We start from the raw sequence: 20,683 nt of genomic DNA on the forward strand, positions 1-20,683 counted from the left end.
TGATGCACTTCGAGTTTCTGCAAGTTCTCTAAGCTTTCCCATACACCTTCATGGGGCTTTATACAATATGCTTCTTCACTCCCTCCATGTATCACATTGTACCCCACACTTTATTGACTCACTCCTGTAATGTGGGTTATTCTCTTCGTAAGGGGTGTGAGTTTGGTATTTTTATGGGCCATTTAAAAAAAGGTGTTGATTTTACATCAGTGCAGTGCAGTTTTTCTTTTCACAGTCTTGGCATTTGTAAAGCATTGCCAGCTGAGGATTAGAGCCCAGGCTTAGGTAGAGTGGGTTACATAAGAAGTACTTAAAAGGTGCTAATTATTCTTCCAGGTTAAATGCTTCTTCTTCACAACTAGACAGGAAGTGAGAACCAAATGGCACACGTGGCAAAACTTGAGTTTGTGTCTATGAAATGGTTTACAATGGCAATTTTTGCAAGCATATTTTGGTTGAGCCTAATTCACATCAATCAAATTCTTTGTGAAAGAATACAAAAGCCAATAGTCAGGATCATTAATTCCCCCATGTCTGTATTGCATGAGGCACAGGCTTTCATCACTCTCCATGATTAGGCCAGAACAGGAAAAAGTATGTCATTGTGTGGAAGGTTATTTCCAGTCACTCGTGTCATCTATCTTTTGTTCCTCTGAGCCCCTGACAGCATTCTTTTGAAAAGATTGGTATGGTGAAATTATGACACACCCTAGGCAGGCCTACGGCCCAGGTCAATCATTTAGAAGGTTCCTAAAGTAAAAGTGATTAGCCAAACATTGTTCAAATACAGAACAGAGTTTACACCAAAATCTCTTGATGTCAAGATGAAGGAACATGAAATGTTGCCAAATACTATATAAATATTGACTGCTTTATAAAACAGTCATCTTAAATTTTCACATTCCTATATGCCAGTTTGCCATTGTGTGTCATCACAGTACTGTTTTGGTTTCAATTGTTAAGGTCAACAAATTCCCTGAAAAGACCAAAACTAATAATGAGATTATCCTAATAATTGCCTTTGTAGCCAAAGCCTGTTACAGCACTTTCAGCCAAAGACCTCTATTGTTGTTTAATGCCAAAATGATCAGAAACACACAAATGAGCCACATAATTGCACTGGGTGAGATGCTCATTTATTACAATGAACATTGGAACTGTAGTAAATTTTGAGTCAGACCACATATGTTGTCTAGATATCATGAATGCAATCATACCAAAAACTGAAGGTATGACAATTTCATGATTTAAAAAAGTACAGTATTTAGAACAATATTAAAAAACAAACAAAAAGAAAGACCTGGAAAATGTCCATCCTAAAATGAGAAATCTGATTTTTACAGCATTTTTGGTCATGTTTTTTTTCCTTCCTTTGCATGCTATGTTATCATATTGCTCAATTTAAATATATACTACAAGACTATTAATGATTTCGTACGACTTAACAGACACTAAGTCATTCAGTGAACATTTTACATAATTCCGTATTAATTTCAGTTATCTGTACAGTGAGTAATTGTGAAACCAGCAATGCGTGGGATTACAAAGGCCAAACAAAAATAGACATTCAGGATGTTGGTTGCAGCATTGTTGTTAAAGAAGCCTGTATTTCAACTTAGCATGTTTGCTTAATCTCTGATGACATATGATGGTCATTTTATGATTTACTACAGTAAATATATCACGTATTTCTCCTTTAACTGTGTTTGTTCTGTAGGACTGCCCGGGGCTCAGTGCTTAGTGCCACAGACAGGGCAGAGAGGTTGTAAAATAAGATAGACTACTGAACTATTGGTTTTGGTCTCTTTGTGGGGTTTGTTGACATTAAGAAAATATTCAACAATTGTAACTGTATCCTTTTAAAAATAAACTGTGAACAAATTCCTTTGAATTCTTTGGTGTTTCTTGTGTGGCTCCCAATAAGAATTTCATCCTCAGCTAGCAGAAACCATGACCATCAGTAGCTGACTGGAAGGAGAACTAGCTGCTTAAATTCTCTTGCTTTCTTGTGCATCCTGCCAGACATCTGGACATTGTCTGTTTTACGACCTGCAACTTGAGCTAATGCTCTGCCTGAATCCAGTATACCACAGCATGATTTGTATTGTCAGGCTGTCTCCTAAAAAACTGTGCCAAAGTACACATTCTTCTTAATCACAGTCTTTTTCTTTGTTACATTGGGTTTTGTTTTATAGCCAAGCCTAATGGATTGAACGTGCTTCTACAGTAAAAATGCATTATTGTAGGTAAATCAACAGTTGGTCTTGTAATCTTCACATTTATGGAATGTTTTGCAGATTAAATTTGACATTTTACCTGTTTTTGCCCAGTGGGCAGAATCTCAAAGGTAAAGGTAAAAAGGCCAGAATATGTTTGAGAAAAGTTTCTAAGAAATTCTGATGTTGAAAATCACCTCTGACTTCTCAAGGAGCTCTCACTCTTTGCTGATTCATAGACTGTGTATCTATCTTTTTTCACGTTTTAATTTGAAAGTACAGTAAGGTGCCCTGTTCCTAGATTCAAGGGCTGGTGTAAAAACATCTGGATAAGCTTGTGGCTTTGGCTTAAGACATGAACTTTCCCGCCAGCCCACACTGTACCAGCTCTGACCTGCTTTGCCCTCCTCATTTTCTTCCTTTCTCCTTTTCTCTCTGCTCTCCAAAACCTGCATTTCTCTGTCATCTGTCTGCCCTCTCTCTGAGACTCTCTCATAACATTTGGCAGATATTAGACTGCTTTGTCTCGATCATCTTAATTCTCTTTCTGATCAGCCTGCGGTCACAGTATTGGTCATAGCTGGAGCTCCCTGTACTTCCCCAGACAAGCTTGATTTGATTAAGTTGCTCTTTAAGCTCTTATTCCAATTCATTACAAAAAAATAAATTATTGCGTGCCATTAGTTATGTTTAATAAATAATAGAGTGACAACAATTACCTGTTGATTCATTTGGGCATGTTGCCTGTGTGCCTAGGTTTTGATCTCCAAATAGAGTAAGTGTGTTAAATATTTCACACCAGAAATCAGGTAATTTTAGATAGGACCAAAACATGTGAGCATGATTAGCAGGCTGTTCGCACTTGTTGCAACTTTCACTGGTATCTGGGTAAATTTTTGCCAAATAGGCAGATTTGATAATTTTTCATTGATTTTATTGCCACCCCGGATAATGGGGCTACATTGCATAGTGGTTTCATTTTTTGTCTGTTAATTTGATTGTGAGTCTGCACATGATGTTTTATTTTGAAAATCCTCTGGATTCTCTTTGCTGTTTCTGTGTCTAACCTGCTCTTTGGAGCTTAATGTGGCATCCGTCAAAAATGAACTCGGCATTTATTTTCTGGAACAGAGCAGATGATCGATTAGTTGTTAGGAGTCATTTTTAAAAAAAATCTAAATTCTCTGATTTCAGCTTCTCAAATATCAATATTTTCTGTTTTCTTTAGTCCTCTATGACAGTAAATGGAATATCATTGGGTTGTGGACAAAACAAAACATTTGAGTTTGTCACCCTGGGCTACTGGAAACAGTGACAACTGTGATCATCGTTTTTCACTATTTTCTGACATTTTATGGACAAAGCAACTTAGTTTGTCAGTCATTTTCCCATTTAATTGCTAATTAAAATAATCATTAGCTGCATCCCCAATATGTAATGCAAATAAGGTTGAATTTTTCTTAGGTCATCCTGCTTGCTAAGCAATAAGCTCGTCTGAATCACAGGCAGTATTGTGGATTTTCCTATGAACTCTGAAACAGAGCTGTCAAAACTAGAGACTTTGGTTTCACATTTAACTCCCTCGTGACATGTGAACTCCCAGACTGAGGCCACACTTTATAAATGTGTTGAAAAAGGGTTCACAATCATTAACTAGTAATATTAACAGAGCGTGACTAATGGACAAGTTCCTGTGAGAGTGTGGCCTTGGTACGCCAATCGAAGGCCATGCAGCAGCAGTCACCACCAGTGTCCCAGTGGATAAGTGGTGGGTTGGAACGAAAGGTTGTCCACTCATTCAAGTTGGTATGCTCATTTCCATTTCCTATTATCTCCTAAAAATGTGGGTCATGAATGTGTAAGCTGTTGGTCGTTTTCTGAACATTAATCAGGCTCCAGATTTCTCAGCCAGAAAACAATGACAACAAAAAGAGGCCTTTGTCTGTTTTGTTGATGGATAAGTGGTGAAAATGTATGCCAGTAGTAGAAATAGTTTTTTATTCTGTGGCTAAGTTTTGTAACAGGGATAAAGCAGCTGTAGCAGCCCAAGTTAACAACCACATATCTAACAGAGAAAGATGAATGGAGCGTGTGAGATATAGTATGTTAGGACAACAGACAGAGGTTTGGTGTAAGGTTGACTCATGCTTGGGTTATGTTTGTCCTTTCATCAACTAAGCAACTGTGGATAGTGGTAAAAAGTGTGAGTGTGTACTGAGAAACTATGTACATGTGTTCCAGTTTGCATAGAGGAGAAGGTTTTCTTCCAGATCAACATGGGTGGACCATTAGCAAGCCTCATTAGTCTGAATGCCAGCATGCAGGAACAGACGACGGAGAGGTCCAAGGTCCAGTTCAGCAGTCTGTACTAATAGCCTGGCATATAGAGCGATGACAGAGAAGCTGACTAGTTAAGACTCAGAAGATACAAATGGGTTTAGAAAATAAATCTAAGTTTGGAGTTGAAGATTGGAACATAAAAACAAGATTGTAGTTTATTATGATAGGAAGTTAAGAATAGAAGTAAGGCAGTGTATACCTGACTTAAAATGGGGCTCAGCCGGAATGCTGCCAGTTTATTGGATCAAAAGTTTATCTAAATTCTCAGCACTATTTGCTGGTAGTTCAAAACAGTATATTTATTACTGAAAGCATGTTAGATGAGTAAAATATTGGTCTTAATTGACCATTTGCTAAACAGCAACTGTCTAACCTTAGCTTAGCAAATGTAACTGTGCACCGCAGGCCTGTCAGGCTTTGCATTTTCCTGCATGTTGAAGCGGTGTGCATGGAGCTCTAAGAAGTGCGATACTCGGTGACTCATGAGTTAGGGGGTGGCATCTTTTTGTAGTCTTTCAAAAAAACCATAGCATGAGCAAACGTGAGGAGTGGATTAAACTTTGTTTTTATCTGCTCTAATGTAAGCTGCACACATTAGCGTGTCCGGCTAACTAGTTTACTACCTGCAGTAATTTTAACTTCAGCCAGACTTGCGTTAGATATCACTGCATTTGCCAATCTCATGGCTTATTCCCAGGGATTAAATTAGGATTTGTTACATGGGGAGGTTGATGAGGGTTCTCATTTGAAAATGTGTCAGATAGAAACATTAAAATATCAACTAGAGACAGACTTCTCAGCTGGCTGAAGTAGTTTTGATATTAGCATTAGCTTATATTAGCTAGCTACACTTATGAAATGTGCTAGCAAGAGTCATCATTTTAGCCAACAAAATCTGTGATCAATCAGCTGCAAAAAAAAAACTGTTTTTGTTGACTTCTCTATGGATTCAAAGAGTTAGTATTTTAAAAAATACTTCCAATTTTGATGTTAAATCTGCCACCTTTATCACTGTTGAGCTTTCCCCTCTCACACTGCACACATGCAGTTCACAGACATAGCAATAGTAACTGAGGGTGGGGCTTAGCAATAGAGATGTGTGCGATTAGTTGATGACATGATTAAACATTGCCACCCTTGCTAGTTGGCACCAGAAATACTGGTGGGTTAAATTATTTTTCAGTATTTTCAGTCATGCACAATGCCGGTTAACTGTTGGCTTTAAGGTGTTATGCAGGAACCCACCACTAGTCGGGACTACAGCCCCATTAGATGGCAGCCCCTCTCAGCCAGCGTATATCCCTCGATGTCCCACCCAATCCCAGATGTTTTTATTAGCAAAGCCGGACAGATGACAGCCCATAAAACTAGTGCAGTTTGGCAGTGTTTTGAAATCGGACATGGAAATAAGGTTGAAGGTAGGATGTGACAGAATAAACTGGTATATAATCACTTGACTGGATCAATGTGTAATCACAGTCAGCACAGACATGGACATTAACATGCAAGCAGAGCAGGCTGCTGCTGCTAGCACTGCTAATGTTAGCCACACTGTGTGTCATGCTGGCAGCTAATGTCAGCTCTGGGTAAATAATATCATTTTCCCATAGACACCGATCCTTTTCAGTCTGAAAAGGTGAAGCACTTAGTGAGTTGTTGTCATGTTTTGTAGGTTAATATGCAGTGTTTGTATTGACACACATTTCACTGACATTTGAAATATGATTTGGTGATTGTAGACTGTGATTAACAGCTTCAAATGGCTCTTAATACACAGTATTTTTTCATAGTGTTTAACATTATCAGTTAGCACATTGCGCTCAATTTTAACTGCTTTCTGAGTGTTTTCGGAGAGCAGTTAAAATTAGATTAGTTGACTAGTCAAAATTAAATTATGCATTTAATCGACAGAGAAATTAGTCACCAGTAACATCCCTACTTAACAAATTGTTAATTAGCCACAGATTAAAGGCCTTGTATTTAATTGTTGAGAAAACTTGTGTCACAAGTAAAGTTTAGCAGATGACAGCAAGTGATTGATTTTATGCTCATCTCACTTACCAACTCTGGTAAACAACTTCTTGAATTGTTAATCAGGCAATGAATAAGACTGAAAATACATGTGGTAACAATTCTGGACACTAGCTGTGGCAGTTTGTTTGTGGAATGAAAGTTTTCTTGGAACTTAAAGTGAAAATTACGTGATCTGATTTCATTAATGAGACAACACTGTGTGGCATCTAAATTTCAGGCCTCTCAAGTTGACTTCAGTGTTTTGTTAATGCCTTGCTTACACCAGAAGACATTTGTCATTTATTTTTTTTTTCACATTATGCCAATTCATGCTAGTATTACATAGCCGGGTAATTTTTCTATACATGTATATAAATTTGTCAGGTTCAATTAAGCTCTCAATCACATCAAGTGCAGGCTGTACAAATTGTGTTTGTCAGATCTGTCAGACCATGGCACCATGAGTTGGACTAACAAGATAATTACTGGATTGGTAATATCTGGTGGGAAGCAGAACGTTAAAAGTTGGTAGTCAAGAGTACAAATCACAAATCAAGTCAAGTCAGATGAATTCACGGGGCCACACAGATGGAATTTATAACAAGTGTCTGTGCAGTCTGCAGAGTTGGCGGCTGCTGGCTCAGTTCTGCAGGATATCCAGCCAACATCCATGGAAAGGAAATGAAATAGCCTAGAAGTGTATTGGTGTGTGTGAGTTTGAAACAACTGCCAGATGACTTGTTTGAGCTGGGAATACATTGCACCAGGGCATTTGCCACCAAATGCCCCGGTAAATATTATGAATGTAGGTCACCTCTATAACTCCTCTTAATGGATGATGTTCATTAGAATGTGGCAATTAAGACTTGTGCTTCATTACTTTCGTGATGATTTTTAGAGTCTTAGTGTCTCTGATGAAACCTGGTTTATTACTGATATTTTTCTCCTGAGACTTTTGGAGCTGGAACACTCTTGAGTCAGCACTCAAATATATGGGGGTCTTATTAGTAAAATGATCAGTAAAATTGATTGGATTGAAGTCATTTCAAAGTGTAGGATATCCTAGCCATTTCTAATATTTGAAAGAGAACAAATGCTGGCAATCATGAAGTTATGCACAGACATTTCTAGGTCACAGTTCAGAATTTGCAGTGTGAAAAGGAAAGTAAAGCCTCTTGCTGTTGCTTTTTACTCTTTACTGTTGTAAAAGAGGACATTGTTCTCAATGGGATTTTTTCTCTTAAGATAAGCGTATCAGCCTAAACTAGTCCCTAGAGGAGGAGATATCATTGAAACCAAAACCAGATTCTGACTCTCCCAGTGTTTTTTGGACAGGTTCAATCTTGAGGGATGATGTTCTGGTATGTACTAGGGGTGTAAGACAATATCGATACACTTGAATATTGCCACATTATGGTTTGTGATAATGTATCGATTCTCAAAAGCACTGTATTTTGATATTGTGATACATGCTTTTGCCTTTATTTTGGATAGGGACAGCTGAAGATACAACAGGAAAGGGGGCAGAGAGAGGGGGAATGACACGCAGCTAATGGGTCACAGGCGGGAATGGAACCAGTGACCGCTGCAGAGGACCAACAGCCTCAGTACATGGGACGGACGCTCTACCAACTGATCTATGGGAGCACCCCATTCATTAAGTTTTTAATACTCATTTTACCTGTAACAAATAATAACAGATTAATCAATACTTAAATCATCATTAGTTGCATCAAGAATTTTTTTCTTGGTTTGAGTTAGAATTTGTCATTATATAAATATTAAGTTGAACCTTTTAAGATTTTGAAAAGCAGGAAACAGGTATATTTTAATCACAGCTGATGTTTTTCTGTTACTCATTTACCACTTGCTGCACATTTCAGTAATAACCTCCAATCCTGCATAGTGTTTTATTAGGCTGGAGGTGTCAAATTAACTGGTTTGTATTATGAACATTTCCCACACAGTTGCTGCATTACTTTATTCCCAGGTTACTGGGTTAACTCAGTGTCAAGGTGAATTTGACGTGATTAGCTTGAGAGAAGAGGCTGTCTCTGAGGTGACAAAACACAGTGGGCCTCAATGAAGAGAGAATTTTGCTTTAAATTAGTTGATGTCTGTTAAAATGTACCTGGATCTGTTAAGATACTGATCCTAAGGATGTGCTCAGAGCAAGAGATGAAACACACTTAGAAATTATAACACTAATTGTCAGGAATTTTATTGTGGTTTTTCGTGAAACTGATAATGGTTTCATTCCTAACCAGGACATCTCTTCTTGGTACATTATTCTTTATTTTAAAAGTTACGGTTTGTCTTTTCCAGAGCCACCTGAGAGCCTTCAGGCTGTGTCATCTGCAGTTCACTGGCCTCAACAACACACTGGGAACATCAGTGAGTATCCAGCTTTCTCAGTTGGGTTTGTGGGTCTGCTGTCTGTAAAAAAAGCAGCACTCAAGTGCAAATTTGTCAAGGTAAATGTTCTTCTGCTGCACTTATTCCTTCAAAAAAGGACCACTGAACTTCTTGAAGTGAATGACCCTGTATTACAGAGCTGTTACAGGAGAAAGAACACCTATTTTAGTCTGTGTCATTGTCACCACCTTTGGTGACTACTAAAGTGACATGTTTCCCTTTTCACATCCAGAATTGCCAGTCATGCCTTACTATTTCCATACCAATGTTTAATGTGAGAATTCTTTCGTTAAACCACCTTCAGTACTTTTATTGCAGACTTAAAAAGTAATCTCCACAAGATAATCAAACCTCCATTATTTTTTTTGTTAACAATTCAATTCTGCTTTGATGTAGCTCTTCATTACTGGGATTTTGTTACAAAGGCAAACATACACTGATCAGGCCTAACATTATGACCACCTACCTAATATTGCGTTGGTCCCCCCTTTTGCTGCCAAAACAGCCCTAACCTGTCGAGGCATTGACTCCACTAGACCCCTGAAGGTGTGCTGTGATATCTGGCACCAAGATGTTAGCAGCATCCTTTAAGTCCTGTAAGTTGCGAGGTGGGGCCTCCATGGATCAGACTTGTTTGTCTAGCACATCGCACAGATGCTCAATTGGATTGAGATCTGGAGAATTTGGAGGCAAGGTCAACACCTCAAACTCATTGTTGTGCTCCTCAAACCATTCCTGAACCATTTTTGCTTTGTGGCACGGAGCATTGTCCTGCTGAATGAGGCCACAGCCATCAGGGAATACTATTTCCATGAAAGGGTGTACATGGTCTGCAACAATGCTTAGGTAGATGGTATGTGTCAAAGTAACATCCGCATGGATGGCAGGACCCAAGTTTTCCTAGCAGAACATTGCCCAAAGCATCACACTGCCGGCTTGCCTTCTTCCCATAGTTTATCCTGGTGCCATGCGTTCCTCAGGTAAGTGATGCACCCTGCCATCCACAGACCACAGACCAGACCACCTTCTTCCATTGCTCTGTGGTCCAGTTCTGCCATTGCGCTGAAAGTGCCAACAATGGGCACATGAGCAGACCTGACTGGTCTGCGGCAATGCAGCCCCATGACACCTGACACCTTTCTATCAGAACCAGCGTTAACTTCTTCAGCAAATTTGAGCAACAGTAGCTTGTCTTGTCTGGATTGGACCACACGGGCCAGCCTTCATTCCCCATGTGCATCAGTGAGCCTTGGCCGCCCATGACCCTGTCACCGATTCAGCACTGTTCCTTCCTTGGACCACTTTTGATAGATACTGACCACTTCAGACCAGGAGCACCCCACAACAGCTGTCGTTTTGGAGATGCTCTGACCCAGTTGTCTAGCCATCACAATTTGGCCCTTGTCAAACTCGCTCAAATCCTTACGTTTGCCCATTTTTCCTGCTTCTAACACATCAACTTTGAGGACAAATGTTTACTTGCTGCCTAGTATATCCCACCCACTAACAGGTGCCATGATGAAGAGATAATCAGTGTTATTCACTTCTCCTGTCAGTGGTCATAATGTTATGCCCGACTGGTGTATATTGTAAATGGTTTTTTTTTTCCATTGTCCCCAGTTAACAGGTCGTTCTCAGTGCTAGAAAGTTAATGCCACCTACTTGAGATCTATATAGTGCAATTTGGAATTGCACTATATTAGACACTGGGCAGATGGTGGGTCTAGTAACTCAAATGTAGTAGGTACGACAAACTTTACATACAATATAATACTATTTAATGTAATATATAAAACTTTGGGGATATTATAGATTGTGAAAATGAGGAGTAATCTGCTTTGATATAAAAAGTGGTGAGTAGGCGGCCCTTATCTATGAGATTGAAACAGCATGTTTTGTTCCAGTAAATGCTTTGCTTCTCTCTCTCTGTTTCTTTCCCTTTTTTGCTTCTTTTTCTCTCTCTCACCTCCTCCTCCAGCCAGCAATGCTGCTCTCCTCCCCTCCCACGCACGCACACACACACACACACACATATACACAGATACAGACACTACTATATTCACACAAGTATGAAGGAGAGAGGGGGAGAAAGACAAGGAACGAGAGATAGTGTGGAGAGTGAAAGAAAAACACACCAGGGAAGAGAGACGGGGACGATAATAGAACGTGGAAGAAAGGAATGTAATGAGGTGGATCAAACAGACAGGAAAAAAATGAAGTGTGTGTGACTTTTTATTAAATATAAATATAATAAAGTCGGCGGATGTCTGGTAATTTAGGACTCTGGAAGTCAGTCAGTCTGTTCAAAAATGAAGATGCAATTCAAATTTACAGTAAAAGTTTGAGAAAATGTGAACAGGCGTTCCAGAAAACATAGTCCAGCACTTCTTGTACACATGAGCTGGTTTATGTGGCTCTTTACCGCTGATACAATGCAAATAACATATCATCTAAGTTTCGCAATATGTTTATTTACAGGGTTCGACACTGACCATGGCTCAATGAACTGTGGCCATAAAAAGTTATTTTTTGGTCAAAAAATATTCAATGTAGATGGCTCCCTGTGGGCACCAAGTTTTATCCCCATACTGCAAACCATCGCCAACATGTTACAATACCATAAACGTCCTGATTTCTTTGCGTCTTTTAGTTCAGCATTCTACAAAAAGAGCAAACAGTACTTGTTGCTGGCTAGCTACTGAGATGTTGGGCTGCTGAAGCATGAGAACACGAAATGGCAATGAAAATACCAGAATATCAGAAGATATCAGAATGAAACACACCAAGGGACATTATGTACTGAATTTTCAATGCCGTTTCCTAAACGATACTTTTTTGATACCAAATACATTTTAACAAAAAGAATCAGTTTCCTCAACAAGCCCAGGAGTCAAGCTCAATTTTATTCATTTTTGACACCATGTCATAAGTCATGGGAAGAGTGGACAGAACATTTCAAACCTGGGGAAAGCTGGGTTCACTTGTGTTAAATTGTCATATTATTTTTACCTAAGTTTATATTTGGGCCACCAAACTCAGGGGCTTGGTGGCTTGTGTGGCCAAAGCTTAAAATATTGGCATTTATCCCTGCTTATGGTTTGTTAAACAAATCATGGCTTTCACTTGAAATTTAAAAATGTTTATTTATCCCTCCAAAACATACATTTGCAAAGTTTCAGTTAAAAAGAAACCAGCTCTGGGCGGCGAGTGTCTGTTCAGATAGCATGAAGTCACAGCAGCGTAGTCCAAATACCATTAATAGTCATTTTCCTCACAGAAGGGAAAAGGGTTGACTTTTACGTCCATGTACAAGGACTGCTAACATTTTCTCCAGGATAATATTCTTTGCATATAGTGGCATCCATTACATCACTTGGGCATTGCCTCTCTGGGATTATATATATATATATATATATATGTATATATATATATATATATATATATATATATATATATATATATATATATATATATATCTATATGTATACACTTTAATCAAAGTACAACTATATAAAAATTTATGATATGTGGATGTACAGTAGATACCTCTGCCCTCAATCTGGGTGGACTGGATGGACAATGGACTGCAGGCCCATTAAATGTTGTCTGAATGGAAATGGGCTGTCTTTGAACAAAACACTCGCCTCCCATCCTGTGTTTGCTCTGCTTTTCAGGTTTTATTCTGCTCCTGGTAAATGCTGCATAGCCTTGACAAAGTGTCAGTGGTTGTATTACAGGCTTAGATGTGTTTGCATGCAGTGAGACTACACTTTGAGGTCTTGTATTATTATGGATGGTTCCCCCAGCGCCGCCTCTGCCAGCTGTGTTTTTTATGAGTGAGATGGAAGTAATGAAGGATGGATGGATGGCTAGAAAGAAAAGAGTGAGGGGATAGTTGACTTGATGAACTGACTACTCACTTACTTTCTGTATCTATCTCTCTTTTCCCACTTTTCAGTCTCAGTAACTCATCTCCTCCCACATGCTCTCACACTGAGTGAGGAATCAATCCTTCTCACTTCCATTATCTCTCCCTATCCATCGCTATCGCTCTCTCTGCCACTTCATTCTGGCCATTCTCTACCAATCGAATACACTTGCTGTAGGCACAAATGAGCGTGTGTCTCTCCAGTCCCACAGCAATCATACCACGTCCTCATTAGGTCTATTCTAGTGGCCCGCCTTATCCTGCTTCATCCCTTTCCCCCTATAATTGGGCAAAAACCTCTGCCTACCTGTCAGCAGGAGCCCCAATACAAATGCTGCAATTTTTTCCTTACTGCCACAGGGTCTATTAGCAGTGTGTAGGTTTTGACAATGGTCTCAGAGCAACTATGGGTCATTGCTGCCTAGTGTCAGCTTCGGTAAATGGATGTATCCTGGGGAGTCAGATCTCGTTCAAACCTCCACCACCTTTGCTACCTTATGGATAATGGCTGTGGTGCAGAGAGAAAGACATAGCTTTGAAAAATGAAGTGTACTTTGTTTCCATTCAGGCTTTCTAGGTCAAACTAGAGGACTTTCAGGCTCATTATTGCTACTTTTTTCCATCATGACTAATGTTAAAGATATGACAGGGTTGCTTTTTTGGGTAGTTCTACAGATGATCTGGTTCAACGTTATCTCCAGAATGTTTTGAAAATGTTAGAAAATAGGGACACTATGTATATGGATTTACATGGACAAAATAATACAATAAGTAGAACATTACACAGTATAGCAGGGTTCACCAATGTGGTGAGTTGTTGTAGTAGTTGTAGTAGTTTAGTTTGCTAATAATGTGAAGAGAAGATGTGTTATAGAAGCACACCCCTAACACAAGTGTTAACACACCCTAACCATAAAATAATCTGCTGTTTATTGAGTCATTGCAGAACCAGTTTGTAAGTGGTTTTATATTCTTCTTGAAAATCAAGTCTTGAATGTGACTGGCTCAACTATTCCCTGTCTGACCTGTCACTTCCTCAGGGGAAGCAGGAAGTGGCTGAGATGTGTTTCCTGTTGGAATATGAGACAGCTTCCTTTGCTAAAGGCTGGCTCAGCCCTGTGTTGAAAAGCAACAGCAAGGAACAGGAATTCCTTAATATATACTCACTGCACATCACAGCCATCTGGACTAAACTTGAAATTTATCTATAACTTATTGCAAAGTAGAAACAACACTTAAATTTTAGTTGAACATAAGTTTTTTCCTTTTCCTTCTTTGGATAAAAATGCTTTTACCTCTCTGGTGATCATTTTTTGGCTAACCTAAGACGCAGGGCTGATTAGTTCCATTTTACAAATTGGGTCATAGAGATGGTGCTATTATACAGCATTGGACTGACTATTATCCACTAATCCAAAAGCAATTTCCTTTAGAGCCAGAGTGATGAAGAGGGTGGCCAAAATTAGCTTGACACATATGTTGTAAGGAGTATGTGTTGACCAATAAGTAACAAGAAATTGCAGCACAGAAATGCCAGTGATATATTTGTGGTATTTTAGAAATGGTATTAAGGTTGCATAGTCTTATCGGGTGATATTTCATTGTTAAAATCCACAATAACAATGTTTGTAAATGTTGGTATTTTTTTGGGTCTTGTTCCCACTCATTTTTTTACAAAATTCATCTCTCTAAGAGACTCTAAAAACAAGCCCCCTGTTTTTATGGCTTGACCCCTGTCTTGAGTTAGCCAGATAATAATCACAATGAGAGTTAAACAGAAAAAGATCATATGATTAAAATTAGTAGTATACAATCCACAGTCTCTCATATTGAAAGTCATTATCATATCTTGTGATATTTAGTCAGAAATGTGTATTTGTTTTGGTTTTATGTGGCTTTTGTTGTCCATTTGAAGCAATATTTGGTTTTAGTGGAATTTACCAGGGTTGCTTGTTCTACCCATGTGCATTTTAAAATAACACTGAATATTCTACTTTTCTAAAATGTTTATGTAGAGACATTTGGTGACCAAAGCACCCGAGCAATGAAAAAATGGCTAAATCTGTGGCTGGGCTACAGATACAGCACTCTGCAGAGTTTCAGTCTATAAAACCTTTGTTTAATCATCTTCTGCTCACTGTGCTCACCTATTCTGTATTTTAATGCAGCACATTTAGAGTATAATTGTTCTCATTTATATATTACTATTTCTGGAGCATGTGTGAAATATAGATGAAATGGCAGCTTATTAATACAATGCCTGTGCTCTGTTTTGTTTTTATTGACATTTAAAATGAGAGGTTGCAGAGGAGGTTAGAGGTGAGAGAAAGTTCCTCTAAATTTAACTGCAATGTAGCCTTTGACTTGCCTCTGCCTTTGCATCATTATTCTGCAAAAGCTCTGTTTTCCCTGTATGCACCAAGCTGGCATTTTTAGGATCTGTCCACTTTGGAGAATGTTTTTGAAAAGCTTGGCCTTTGGGTGAGAAATGCTTTTGAGAGTGGACAGAAGGCTGAAATGGAGAGAAAAAGATGCACTTTGTCAGACTAAATTTAACTGGCTTAATGTGGATGTGCACTGAAGATTGATGAGCTCAGGTGGGAATCTGTAGATTTTCCCTGTGGTTTCATTCATATTTCACACCCTTATTTGTCATTTTTTATTTCTGTCATTAGTCCACCACTATCCATGTATCTGTTTGTCTATCTTCCTCCGTCTTATTGCATAGAGTGTGCTGCTTTCAGTTCTCAGTCCTACTCACTCCTCTGCTTACTGCAGTGCTGTTCCAGCACACTGTTGCCCACGCAGAGCTGCGCCATTTTGGAAATCTACAGCTCTTTTCTGATAGCTGTAATCCATGGCTTTTCTCTCTGTGGCTAAACAAGTCACCTATTCAATGAGGCACTGGATAACAAGACACTCTTATTTACTCCGTTGACTTTGATATGACTGAAAATGTACCCTTTGTTACCAGTTAAAAGTGAACTTTGCAGTACAGAATTGAAACAGGGCTAGTGAGACCATGCTGAGATGAACTTCCTGCTGGGAAACATGTAATTATCTTCTACATTTCTGTTCTGTCCCTGCTTTTGTCCCTCCATCTCTGAACATTTGTGGAGCAGTACTTTGTGATGCATCAAATGGGTCATATAATTTGAGTATGACAAAGTTCCTGCTGCCCGTTACCAGGATTTTATTTACTCGTTAGTTTTGATTATAGGGCTGTGGTTTGGTTTGCTCTTTCACTTTCTCTGTCCTTCTCAGTTGTGTTTGTTTCTCATTTCCTGTCTTCCAAAATGTTCCTTTCTTAAACTTCCCACTCTTTAATTCATTTAATTTCTCATCTTACCCTGCATATCTCTTCTCCATCCTCTTTCTCACCGCCCTCTGTTCACTCCCTTTCTTTATCTTTCTACAGAACATCAGCCCCCAGCCACCATGTTAATTACACCACAGTTCTTTTTCTCTATTATTCACCACTCTGCTAGCACTGTCACCCTCACTGCTGTGCCTGCATTTTCTATGTTGCCAGCATTTTGCTGGGGTCTGCAGTGGCTGTTGGAATGAGGAGGGGGCGTGTACTGGGGCCCAGTTCAACAACAAATGGCTGTTTAGCGTCATCTGATTGGCACAGATTAGAGGGCTCTTGTTGGTGGTGCGGAGGTGGCTCTTGCAGAGGACCAGGTGGCTTCATTGCTGCTGTCTGAGCACAGCTGACTGAGCCATTCGCTTAGAATGTAGTTTACTATTTTTATGACATTTTGCTCCATTAAGTGTAATTGAATGGATGAAGGTAGAAAAATGGGTTAGAGTGCTCATGTGCAGCCAAATTTCATCTCGTTAATGGTTTTATTTTTAACAGTGCACCTACACTGCTGAGATCAGACCAACCACAAACCAATACAACAGCACTGACAAGTAGGGATGTTCCTGGCAACTAATTTCCCTGTTGATTAAACACAAATTTTAATTTAGGCTAGTTGACCTATCTAACAGTAAGAAAACACTCTACAGCAGTTAAAATTGAGCCCAATTTATTAATTGATAAAGTTAAACATTGCCCGAAATAACAAGGTGCATATCAAGGGACATTTGAAGCCATTAATCACTCTTTACAATGACCAAAGCATATTATAAATGCTGCTTAAATGTGTGCCTCTTTGCACAATGCCTCTTTGCATTGTGCAATACACACATTGCACATTATGCTGCAAAACAACTCACTAAATCTTTCAACTTCTCACACTGAAAAGGATCACTGTGTCTGCGGGTAAACAACATTGTTCACCTGGAGCTGATGTTAGCTACCAGCCTGCCACACAGTGTGGCTAACGTTACCAGTACTAGCAGCAGCAGCCTGCTCTGCTTGCAGGTTAATGTCCGCCACACTCATCAATCAGGCTTGTCATCTGTCTTACTTTGCTGTCTTACTTACAACATCCGGGCCATCTGGGCATTCACACTGGGCAAGAGGGGCTGCTGTCTGCTAGTGGTGGATGGCTGCTTAATAGCTTAAAGGCAACAGTTAACTGGCATTGTAGATGAATAAAATCTTAAACAGTTTAACTGAAGAGTATTTCTGGTCTTGACTAGTGAGGTTGGCAACATTTAATCATCAATTTAATAGTCAACTAATTGTGCACATCCCTACGGACAAGTAGGAGTGGGAAAAAGAATAACTTTCTAAATGCATTGCAGTTCTCTGTGGAATAGTTTCTTAAATGTCCAGTGTGTAAGATTTACAGGGATTTGTTGGCAGAATATGGCAAAAATTGAATATAATGTAGTATGTTTTCATTTGTGTATAATCACTTGAAAATAAGAATTGTTGTGTTTTTGTTAAGTTCAATGAGCCCTATACATGTGCAGAAGGTGTAGGTCCTTTTCCACCCAAGCCACTCAGACTACAAGGTATTTTCAATGTAAACCCCTAACATGAAGCCAGAAACTGACGTCTGACGCTTGTTGCTGTGTGTCAGGAGTGAGACGCTACAAATCAAAGCTGAACTGGCCACAACTTTTTTTTTAGCACTCCAATGATGTGGTGATACATCAACCATATGTCTTTGTTTCACCACCACTGTATCCTGCCTCTGCTATGATTCCTGTACCATGTAAACAATGGAATTTGTGCCATTAGGCAGTTTCCTGTTTTATTTAATCCTACCCTTTTTTCTTACTGTGGCATCAACAAAGAAATACTGCTTGACCATCCAAGTTCGCTGACTCTATACGCAAGTGCTCATTGGTGACAATGTAGCTGGCCACGTTTGGTTGTTTTGTAGCTGTGTCACTGGTAATGTGACCATACGGTCAGACTCTTCTCAACAACTAATCGTTAACTCCACTATTAGGGAGCAGTTCTAGTATCCTGTACCTTTTGTGCTAGCATCACTATAATACCAATACAGAATATGATAGTAGTATGGCACACATGCATATCATGCAGCTACTGCCAAATAACTCTGAGTCTGAGGAACCTGAACAATATCCTTCAAGTATGGTGCCTACAGCTTAGTTAGCTACAGGTTAGTTTCAGTTTCTTATTTTTAGGCACTGAATAGTAAATGGATTGGAACTTGTCAGATAGGACAACTCTTGTTCAGTCTGTGTGTGTCAGAGTGCATCATATGTGTTCTTCACTGTTTACTTATTTATTGTCTTATGGAGACACCCAAGAGTGAACAAGGTGTGACAGCATGCATTCTGCAGTAAATGTCACTGAGTGCCAAAGTGTTTCAGAGAAAGAAACACATGCTTATCAGGCACTGCAGAGATTCAAATGACTATTTTTTAGGTTAGCTCACTGGCCTTTTGCTTCTAATCGTGTGTACTTTTTTGGGGTTAGGTTCAGTTTAGACTAGTGCAATACTCACTAATAACTGAATGGTTAAATATTCATTACGCTTAATCATTGATTTTTAACAGTAGTAATCTGAATTGCAGCCCACCCATGAAGGCAACAGTGGTAGATTAAAGACACGAAATGTGTATGCAGCAAGAGCAGTGATGGGTATTGTGGCTTAACATACAGGAAACGAGTACCACAGACAGATACTCTTAACTTCAATAGAAAACCCAGACAAACAGTTTGACAAGTCATTCAAAGCAAAGTGCAAAGTCAAAACAACACAGCAGCCTATGTTTAGCACCACAGATTTTTCTAAAAACAAAACAAAACATGTTGCCCTCAGAAAATTAAGCAGCAAGCAACAAGAAGCACTCACCCTTGGGCCTGTTAGTAATGATATGCGTCATACCTGCAGTTTCATTAAAATTAGACAAGTGGAGCAGCAGTTATGGCTTTTCAATGTTTGAAAATTTGCCCTTAACACCACTCGAGTCAGGCCAGTCTTAGTATTCTTAGACCAGAGAATTGTTAAGTAAGAAGGTTTTATGCCCACAAAGTTGGTGGTATAGGAATTGTTTAAACTAAGTCCTTTTAGCAGCCACCTGTCTGTCTCATGTATAGGTGGACAACTTGAACTACGTGTTCCTGTTATTTAATGTGATTTCCTTTACAGAATTACAGGCAATTTAAAAAGGAACATGTCACAGTATCATACCATCTTAACTGAATCTAGACCTCAGACGCAACTCATAAATAAATATATATTAAATGTACAATAAGTATGTTCTGCAGCTAGAGGTTTCTGTCACATTAAAACAATAAGAAAAGAAACAGTTTGATGACGTCTCAAGTAGCTTTGGACCAAGCAAGTTGCTTTCCTAATTGTTAAACAACCACCCTTGCAGATGAAAATCAATCTGACATGATTCTGGGTAATAATAAGTATTATTAAGTTGTATTAACTATTTATGTATGATTTATCCTGTAGTTTCTCATACATTATAGCTACTAGCAGCTAGTAGCACCATTACCTTGAATAATTTCACATTTCTCTGGGTGTGACCATTGTTGGAATTTAAGGACAGAACTCAACATAATATATAGCTAACATATGTCTACCGTTTGTAGACATTTTGATGCTGTAATGTTACTTATTATAGCTTTAAAGAAAACTTAATGCTCACAGTTCATGTGAATATGTTGCCAAATATGAAAAGTTACATCTCAAACATGCATAACTCAAAGATCTTGGAATAAGCAGGGTAGTGATAGTTTGAACTGTGAGATAACGTAGTTACATCACTACTACAGTCTATAAATAACAGATCAGCCTGCCCTGCAGGGAAAATCACTCTATCTATCCACCAACCAACCAGCCCCCACCCTCCCAAAATCCTCCCTGCTTGCCATAAATAATAAATCACCCCTGTCACGAGGGCGATTGGCTGTATGGACCTGTTTCATCAGAGCTCACACGACCCAGATACCGCTGTTCTGTGTGAATGGTTGAAAGCCAACATGATGAAGAGTACAGTAGTTGAGAAGTTCATATGAGTTTTGTTTGGATACAAATCAACAGTGGTTAAAAGTTTGGTAGTGATTGGACTGACCAAAAAACAGGAACACGTGTCAGTATTATGCAAACCACTGGAGCAAAGCTCTTCATAGCAACAGAAGTTGAGCATTGTAAGCTCAACAAAGGTAGTATACATATAATGCATGGTTTTTGTATTGGATTACTGGACAGATATCATGTTATTGTGTCAAACTGATGTATGTAAAAGAATGTAGATGTATAATAATGTGAAAAACATGTTAGTGTACCATAGAGGTACAGAGGAGGGGAAACTGAAGGTTGGACTCCTGAAACACAGTAGGCAAGGAAGTGTGTTTTGTGTGTGAGCGTCAAACAGGTATTGT

General features: G+C 39.0%; 1 protein-coding gene across 3 annotated transcripts in view; it reads left to right on the plus strand.

The window, feature by feature from the left end:
* sipa1l1 (signal-induced proliferation-associated 1 like 1) overlaps positions 1–20,683 on the plus strand; it is a 105,822-nt gene that overhangs the window by 28,163 nt on the left and 56,976 nt on the right. For all 3 annotated transcript variants that reach the window (XM_084736923.1, XM_084736920.1, XM_084736922.1), the window contains exon 3: positions 8,895–8,963. The gene's annotated coding sequence lies outside the window, so the exon portion shown is untranslated. The remainder of the gene's footprint in view (positions 1–8,894; positions 8,964–20,683) is intronic.

Source organism: Lutjanus erythropterus, chromosome 15, assembly GCF_056507025.1.
Source record: "Lutjanus erythropterus isolate fLutEry1 chromosome 15, fLutEry1.hap2, whole genome shotgun sequence".
In the NCBI taxonomy this organism is placed as follows: Eukaryota; Metazoa; Chordata; class Actinopteri; order Lutjaniformes; family Lutjanidae; genus Lutjanus; species Lutjanus erythropterus.